Source organism: Gekko japonicus, unplaced genomic scaffold (genome assembly GCF_001447785.1).
Source record: "Gekko japonicus isolate JY-2015 unplaced genomic scaffold, Gekko_japonicus_V1.1 scaffold2465, whole genome shotgun sequence".
NCBI lineage: Eukaryota > Metazoa > Chordata > Lepidosauria > Squamata > Gekkonidae > Gekko > Gekko japonicus.
The window spans coordinates 28,166-28,538 of NW_015159787.1; positions in this window are offsets into that span (position 1 = coordinate 28,166).

Below are 373 nucleotides of genomic sequence, written 5' to 3' on the forward strand. Positions count from 1 at the left end.
CAGCCCCACCTACCTCACAGGGTCTCTGTGGTGGGGAGGGGAAGGGAAAGGAGTTTGTAAACCGCTCTGAGACTCCCTTGGGTGGCAGGGTATAAATCCAATCTCCTCCTCCTCCTCCTCTTCTTCTTCTGTTGTAGGGAGGGGAAGGGAAAGGAGATTGTCTGAGACTCCTTTGGGTAGTGAAGGGAGGGGTATACATCCATTCTCCTCCTGCGCTTCCTCCTCCTCCTCCTCTTCTTCTTCTGTTGTGGGGAGGGGAAGGGAAAGGAGATTGTCTGAGACTCCTTCGGGTAGTGAAGGGCGGGGTATAAATCCATTCTCCTCCTCCTCCTCCTCCTTCTTTTGTTGTGGGGAGGGGAAGTGAAAGGAGATT